Source organism: Eutrema salsugineum, unplaced genomic scaffold (assembly GCF_000478725.1).
Source record: "Eutrema salsugineum unplaced genomic scaffold, Eutsalg1_0 scaffold_3, whole genome shotgun sequence".
In the NCBI taxonomy this organism is placed as follows: Eukaryota; Viridiplantae; Streptophyta; class Magnoliopsida; order Brassicales; family Brassicaceae; genus Eutrema; species Eutrema salsugineum.
The window spans coordinates 4,463,032-4,471,267 of NW_006256756.1; the positions used below are offsets into that span (position 1 = coordinate 4,463,032).

An 8,236-nucleotide genomic window follows, 5' to 3' on the forward strand; every position below is an offset into this window, starting at 1 on the left:
ATGGGCCGCGGTTGCGACCAACCGACCCGCAGCCAACACACAATCCAGCGCGGCACCGTGAATATGACCGCAGCCGGACCTCTTTTTACCGCGGTCGTGCGTCACCTGACCGCGGCCGTTGGTCGTTGAGACAGGACCTCTGATTCCCGTTACTTTTCAGAGATTTCCGGTGATCCCCGAAAATTCTCAGAACATTCCCGGGACAGCTCATTCTGATTTTCCGTAAGCTTTTAATTCCCGGTTGCATATCAAACAAGTGATGTAAGTTTCCGTAAGCTTTTGAATTCTCGAAAAGTTTTTTCCACAAAAACGCTTTTTAAAGAAAGGAAACGCACTTTTTGGATCAAAACTCCTTTTTCTCTTCTCTTCCAAAAGACTTGGAGATTTAGGAGATAGAACATATATTTCAATTCTTAAGCTTTTTAAGAAATTCTTGGACCAAACCTCACTATTTTTCAAAGCTGATTTCAAATCTATCATCAAATCTCTCTTTCCAGCATGGTATGAAGCTCAAACTCGCCATTTTTAATTGATTTTGGAATTTAGAGTTTTCTTGAAAAGCCCAAATCTTGGTTTATTAGTGGTGGAGATAGCTTAAGACCAATGGATTAGTCTTCTAGGTTGCCTGGAAATCGATTTTAACACCTAGCTTAAGAGGAATTGAGAATTTTAAAATTTGGATTCTACATGCTTTGTAAACAAAAAGCAATCAAATTTGGAACAGAAAAATTGATGAATTTGATCAAATCCTGTGTGATTAGTGATTAGTATTAGGTAACCTATGGATTTGACATGGAAATTGCTCAATTAAACCTATTTTTTAGAAAATTTTTGTGTCACAAACATACAAAATCTGAATCTGGTCATGATATCAAATGTGCTTGCTTGAAGTTTTAACTAATCTCTTGATACTCTGATTTGTATCCCTGATCGTTAATATGTTAAACTCAGCATCCATATTCACTCTTTTTCCGAGAATTACTTTGTCTTGTAGGAAAATGGAAAAAAATGAGTCTCGAAGAAGCCGTCGCACTGGTGACAACTCTGAGGTAATACCCGATGATAGTACTCTTGGAGAGTACATGCTGAGCCGAGCCAGACGAGAACAAAGGTCGAGTGATGAGGCTGCTCCAACACTCAAGAGAAGCCCATGCGATTCCCGAGCCACCAAAGATCAGATATATTGGGAAGGAGATTAACCCAAGAGTCAATTATGCAAGGCGCTTCAAGAAGCTGAACATCAAACTAACGCCCTGCACTGATTATCATACACTCGAGATGCTTGGGATTAGAGAAGATGTCATCTGGTACATCGATGCACTTAGGCTGAGACCCTACATGGAGCTGAACCTTCCAACTTATGCGAGTTAGTTCGCGAGTTCTTAGCAACCGGCACCCTCCACCACACGAAGAGGAGGAGCCCTAGAGCATCTGACGGTGTTTTATTATTCTCTATCCGCGGACAGTCTTACTCACTCACCATTTCGAAACTTTGTGAAGCTCTTAAGGTTCCATACACTGATGGCATTTACATTGAAGAAGAACCTGATTTTGACTTATGGAGAGAAATAGGTCATGGCGTCTATGAAAGCGGGAGATCCAAGTCAGCCCTTCTTATTCTTCCTGTAGTGAGAGTTGTGCACAAACTCTTAGCACACACGATTTTCTCTAGAGCCAACATGGGATGTGTTCTGAAGACCGAACTCATTACAATTCAGACACCATTTATGGACAACCCTTGCTTTGCCTGGATCATAGCACATAACATGGTGAAGGTGAAGCATGATTTACATGGATTTCAGGACGCTACTACTGCATATGGGAGCACTGTTACAGCCATACTACAGGCTATAGGAATCGATTTCTCATCTGATGATCCACTTCCCAACGTCTGGTATGATCTAATCTATCTCTCTTGTCACACTATCTCTCGTGCCATTTTTGATCCAGATAGGTTTGGTTACAAGTATTACACTGGCACCGAGGAGCACCGAGTTTGCTTACCTTCAGCATCAATCCCGAGACTGTGTAACGGAGCACGCCCACGATGGACTCCGGGACCTGATGAGTTTTTACCTTCTGTACCTCGTCTGCCACTCACTATCGAGAAATACATAGTGGCTAAGGCGAAGAAGACGCAGCTGCAGTACGTGATCACTATCAGCCATCAGTTTCCACCGACCATACTTCATCATCTACATCATCACGCACACAGTCTGACCTGGAGCGCAGAGTTGAGAGACAGGGACGACGTTTCGACAAGTCGTCACCTTCCTGCAGGAGCAGCACCAATTCGAGTGAGACACATTAGAGGAAGATTGATCGATCAGCACTTCATCGTCATTTGACCACCATCACGGTTCTATCATCATTTTCTTTTCTCTTATTTTATTTTCGACTATCTCGCTTTTATTCACCATCTTCTCACCAACTTTTTCACACTAGGGATAGTGTGATTTAAGTCTGGGGGAGGATGCCTATCCGTACTAATCATTTTCTTGCTTTGTTTTTAAATTTCAAGCACTTTTTAAATTTTAATATGTAACCTATGCCACTTTTAGTATTTTTCACGAATGTTTGACACAAAACTATGATGATTTAGACATGCATCCTTCTACACTACACATGATAGCTCATTTGTGGTTAGCACTAGACTAGACGGTAACTAGATTACTTGCACTACGAACTCCCACCAGAAAATTTCTATACATGGAGATGCTTTCTGACAGGATATACTAGCTCATTTTATCTGACCTTAATATTGATATTTAATTTTATCATCACTGATTATAGGCAGGCATTGAGATATACATCTAGGACGTCTTTTTCTTCATTTTTACCACTCTTTGTCGTCCTAGATGGCCAGTTCTTTTTTATCTGGTACCTTACCCTAAACCCAACCCCTTTTTTTCAAACCTCATGCATTCTCTCTTTAGTTTATATCAGCAGATATGTGTAAAAACGTCGGAGAGAAGAGAAACGACGCATTTTTCAGTCACTCAAGAGAAAGATTGAATGGAATTGGGGAGGAAGAGTATCAGAAACCTTATCAAGCTTTATATTGCCTCAGATAACTCATTCTTATTGGTAATTTTGTGCTCTCTATGACTCTATATCTAAAGGTGTTACGCCTTTCTTTCAAAAAAAAAAAAAAGAGAGAGAGAGAATGAAAGGAAGGGAAACAAAAATCCTAATGAGTCTTAGAATGTCGAAATTATTTGGAGAAAAAAGGCAACCACTATTCATCTAAGGAGCTATTATTTTGAAAGATAAACAAAGTTAGGAGAGAACCTGAGGAAGAAGACCAGAGATTTATGGCAAGAAGAACGTGACTGGAAACTGTGGAATTCAACAGTTTCACTATCTCTTGCGGTTTTGCATAATATCTTGCATCTTCCAGATCTTCAGGTAACCCATAAACACTTTAGGCCTTACCCCTAGAATGACCCTTTTGATACCTAGCCTAGATCGCCTTCCTTATACTTTCTTTGATGAGAACCACCGAAATTTTAAATGAATGTTAAGAGCTAGTTGACTGGAAGTTAGATCTAAGTGCAATAGATTTCCGCATGATGGATTAACGGACTAGTTATGCCCATATTTTTTATGAGAATTTTCTAGGCTATTCCCAATTGCTGCATAATGATTGATATTAGTCTAGAATTTTGGTCTCTGATATTTTGTTAGTTCCTGCGTTTTCAAACCACTCACCGAGATTTGGCCTTTGTTTTGTTTGAGGACAAACAAAAGTCTAAGTCTGGGGGAGTTGATAACACCGGATTTTGACCATTTTTATGGATCACTTTTATATATTTTGCAGGTGTTTTTATTCCATTTTCAAAGGTTTTCAAAGGATTTCTATGTTTTCGGATTTTAAAATATTTTTCAGGTAATTTGGGATCAAGAAATGCAAACTGGAACAAAAATACTATTTTGGATAAATTCAGACCGTAAGAACTCTCACAGAGAGACGAAGACATTCTCACCGTCTGATCACCCTTAAAATTGGACAACTAATAGAAGACTCAACCAGCTTTAAAAGGCACTTGGTTTGTAGACATTACAACGGTTGGATCTAACAATATTCTATTTACCCCGAAGACATTCGAAGACAGTCGTTTTATGCGATTTTTAGAGAAGATTGTTCAACTCTTAGTTCATCAATAGAGAAGCATTCTTTCATCTCTTTTCTTTACTGTTTTTTATTGCTTTCATTAAAACCAATGATGATGTCAACTTCAGCCATGGCTGAGTAGATCCCGAGTTGGGCATAGGGTTTCCGAAAGGGGCTCTCATAATCGATTAAGACATCTAGGTTTTTAGATCTGGGATTTTAACTATGTTCTCTGTTTATTCTCATCTTTAATGCATGTATGCTTGATTGATCACCTCGTATCTGATCTAGATAGTTAGTGTTGCGAAAGTTTTCATTAAGTATCCGACCTAGAATGAAACAAGCGATTTTTTCGTTGGAGTGGAAACCTACCTGCAACGAAATCATGAGTACTGATGAGTCAGGGTTGCGAGAAACAGTTGGTTATGATCACGACGGTAACATAGTCATACCGTCGAACTCTAGCTCTAGAACCCTAAATTTTGATATCCGTCAATCCCAATCTAAAATCCCTAGTGTTGAAACCAATTATGATCCATGTAGAGTTCCCGAAAGTCCAGCGTTTTTAGTCATAGTTTACAAACCAATCGATATTTACTTGCTCTTTTAGATCTGCATTTTATTTGCCTTAGTTCGATTTTCTGCTTGTTTTATTTGCTTCTATTCGATTTTCTACTTGCTTTTTAGGATAGATTCATTTGCTTTCTCTAGTTTTACTTTAATCCGTGACAAACAACCAACCCCTAAAACCGATTTAGTCTAGACATAAACTTAAAAACCGTAGGAAAATACTAGGCACACAAATCCCTGTGGATTCGATCCCTAAGTACTACAACTGATTAGCTGTGCACTTGCGGTTTTCATTTGTTTTTATTAAGGGTAAAACTTATCCCCTCACCTCGAGCATATCACTGATAACACCTGATTTTGACCACTTTTATGGATCACTTTCAGTATCTTATGCAGGTTTTTTCACTCAGTTTTAAAGGTTTTATAAGTTTTTTCCATGTTTTGGAGTTTTAAAAAGCTTTTTAGAAAACTTGGGACTTTGGAGTGCATTTTGGAGCAAAATTACAGTTTTGGATAAATTCAGGCCGTCAAAAGTTTGGCAACCAATGAAGATCTTCTCACCGGCTGATCATCCCCAAATTTGGAGACGTTATAGAGGAGACAACCAGCTTTCCAACACACGTGGAATGAAAGCAATCCAACGGTTAGATCTCAAGATATCATCAATGCACTAAAGGCCGATCAATACAAGTTCAGTCAAGCACAAGTGCTTTCACCCGCGGCCAGCCTTCTTCCCACCGCGGCTCAGAAGGTTTCACCCCCGGTGGACCTATGTCCGAACCTCAGGAGCCCAACTAAGGCCCAAGACACTTCCTGCACCCATTTTACAAGCCCTAGACGCCCAAGACTTGGAGAAACACTATAAATACTCATTTTTAGATCTTTTGTAAGAGAGCCTCTTTCTTCTCTTTGAGAGAGAACTCATTTGTAGCTTTAGGTTTTATTTTTATGCATTTGTAGAAGCTCTCCATCGCCACTCTGTCTTCAGTAAGTGAAGTTTTTCTGCACCTTTGTTTCTTTTACTTTTCTTCTTCTTAGTTCTAAACCGATGATGATGTCTACCTCAGCTATGTCTGAGTAGTCACCTTGTTGGGTGAAAGGATAATCCAAAGGAACCCCATGTTCGAATGACATCTAGGTTTTTAGGAAAAAAAGATTTCGATTTTTAACATGATTCTCCCATTCATCCAAATCTCAAAGCGGTAATCCTGGATTGATCACCCAGAATCCGATCCTAGGTTTAATCCGAGCCACGAGAGTGTTGTATCTGGGTTGCCTGAACTGGATCTTATGGACGTCCCCGTCGTAGGATACGAAAGCTACCTACGAAGGATACGTAATCAGAGATGGATTCCGATCTACAAAGCATGATCTTGTTCTGGCATGAGAGCGAGAGTTAATTGCACATGAACAAGTGATTAGATGATTAGGGTGACGAGAGTTGGCTAATCTTACATGTGTCTATCCTAGTTTCAGAGTCATAGAAATCCTTGCCTAAATTCCTTGTGTTTTAGAACATGAACCCTAAAGATGAACCTTGAACCCAGCGCCGTTTTTCATATACTTTTCAAACGATTTTATTTCCAGCTTTTTTAATTTTCTACATAATTAGATTTAGTGACAAACCAAAATCCCTTTTTATTAGATTAGGTTTACGATTGCTTTTAGCATCAGTTAGAAGTCCTCAACACACAGATCTCTGTGGATTCGATCCCTAAGAACTACTGTGTTTGCTGTGCACTTGCAGCTTGTCTACGGTAAAACTTGTGTTGCCCACTGCACTCACATCAACTTTTTGGCGCCGTTGCCGGGGATCTGTCGCTGTTGACTTGACTTCTTAATCTAATTTCAATCATAAACCTCAAGATTTTTGAGTTCTGCTGGAGATTTTCTAACTCCTCTTTTTATCTTTGCTTTCTTTGCTCACAGGTGCATGAAAACTAGGAGAGATCCTGACGAAATCGTATTGCCCTTAGACGAGATTGACAAACACGAAAGAGCACTTAGGGAACTCAGACGAAGAATGCTCAAGATGGCCAATCCTAATGCCCATCGGGAAAATCTTTTAAACAGTGATCAGGAGGATCACATTAGAGATGATGACCGTGATTCAATTCATGGTGATGACCTAGATGCTGCCCATGAAGAAAATGGATAGCCACAACTCGATGAAGAGGGAAACCGAGTCCCTCTAAATCCTGCTCAGGCCGCTGATAATCAAAGGAGACAAGACCAGGCCGATGCTGAAGGAAGAAGGAATGATGAAAACATTGTTCTACCAGTTGTTAGAGAAGCAAATCGACCAATACAGCTTGCCAATCCTGCGACAAGACAGCCTGAATAGACTCATTGCCCATTTTGATGCACCTCACCAACACTTTCAAAATCGATTAGCTATTCAAATTCCTATTCCAAGAGAAAATCATGAGATAAAACCTCAGATTGTCTCTTTGGTGAAGCAGAACAATTCCATGGAATCTCTACTGAGCATCCAATGGACCACATTGATCTTTTTGAAGAAATCTCTGGAATGATGAGAACAACTCCAGAAACTGTGGACTATGTGAAGTGTAAGCTTTTTCTTTTCTCTCTAAGTGATAAAGCTTTTAGATGGTTGAAATCTATGCCATCTGGTTCTATTACTTCATGGGAAGAATGCAAGTCAGCTTTCCTGAACCACTTCTACACCAAGTCAAGATCGAACCAGTTGAGAACAAGATACAAAGCTTCCAACAAGGCCTAATAGAATCATTCAATGAAGCCTGGGAGCGATTCAAGGAGTATGAGAGAGATTGCCCTCATCATGGTTTCTCTGGAGCAAACCTGCTAAGCACCTTCTACAGAAGACTTCAGCAGAAGTATCAACTTTCTCTTGACACTGCCAGCAATGGTGATTCCAGTTCAAAAAACATACCACAAGGGAGAGCACTCATCAAAAATCTAGCTGTAGCTAATAACAACAACAACCCTGAGTATGACAGATCAAAGTAGACTATTACTAGTCATGAATCAAGGGAGATTGCTGAGCTAAAAAGCATGGTAATTCAACTTCTTAAGTCTCAAAATAAGAATATACATGCTTGTGATACTGCTGTAGGAAACGAGGAAGATGGAAGATATGAAGAAGATGGCATGTACCAAGAGGAAGAAATCAATTTTATGGGAGCTCAGGCATACCATAATCGATTTAGTCCAGCTTTCAACAACAACTTCAGGAATTCTGGTGCCAACTTCAACAATCTCTCATACAGAAATCAAGGAGCTGAGAATCAGCCTTATCCGCAGCAGCAAAGGAGTTTTCAAAACAAGTTTCAAGGTGGAAACTATGGAGGAGGAAACTTCCAACAAAGACCAGCTTTCAATCCTCAACAAGCACAGACCAGCTCATTAGAAGCAACCCTTTCCCAGCTAAGCAACCAGGTAAAATCGCTTGAACAAACGATGATGCAGACTACTCAAGGCAATGAGAAGTCATTCAGGGAAATGGGGGTGAAGATTGATTGTATTTACAATGACTTGAATGGGAAGTTCGAATCTCTTGCGACCCATGTC

The 8,236-nt window shown here is 39.9% G+C and overlaps 1 non-coding gene across 1 annotated transcript; it reads right to left on the reverse strand.

Moving 5' to 3' along the window:
• Positions 1 to 7,384: 7,384 nt before the first annotated feature.
• LOC112085824 lies at positions 7,385 to 7,494 on the reverse strand. The gene has a single exon (XR_002899114.1). It is a non-coding gene; the product is annotated as a small nucleolar RNA R71 (small nucleolar RNA).
• Positions 7,495 to 8,236: the final 742 nt, after the last annotated feature.